We start from the raw sequence: 469 nt of genomic DNA on the forward strand, positions 1-469 counted from the left end.
GTTTTCTTTATATTTTCTATTCATTATTCTCTATTTTTTCTTTCTTCTTCCTTTCTTCTCTTCTTCCTTCTTCTACCATCCCTAAAAACTGTCTCAAAACAATACAGTAAGTAGTAAACAAGCTTTTAACCTTTTTTTTTTTTGACAGTCCTTAAAAAGACAATTTCAATACAATGGCCCTTCTCTCTCTCTTTTACCACATCCACCTCTGTATCTGTCTGACTATCAGTATATCTATCTATCTCTTTATCTGCCTATCTATCTATCTATCTGCTTATACATCTTCCATTGTCTCCAAAGCCTCACCCCCACAAAAAAAACAATGTTCTGTTATAAACAAAACCCCCCAAAACACCTGCTTTTATATAAATAAGCTAGATCTCTGTATTTTCACAGTTATATTTGACAAGTTCGAAAGACGAACGAAAGCGCTAATATATGTATAAAATAAATGAAAGAAGTTATTCCA

The 469-nt window shown here is 32.0% G+C and overlaps 1 protein-coding gene across 1 annotated transcript in view; it reads right to left on the reverse strand.

The window, feature by feature from the left end:
* LOC106881759 (slowpoke-binding protein) overlaps positions 1–469 on the reverse strand; it is a 37,774-nt gene that overhangs the window by 15,236 nt on the left and 22,069 nt on the right. The window lies entirely within an intron of this gene.

This window comes from Octopus bimaculoides, chromosome 4 (assembly GCF_001194135.2).
Source record: "Octopus bimaculoides isolate UCB-OBI-ISO-001 chromosome 4, ASM119413v2, whole genome shotgun sequence".
Taxonomy (NCBI): Eukaryota; Metazoa; Mollusca; class Cephalopoda; order Octopoda; family Octopodidae; genus Octopus; species Octopus bimaculoides.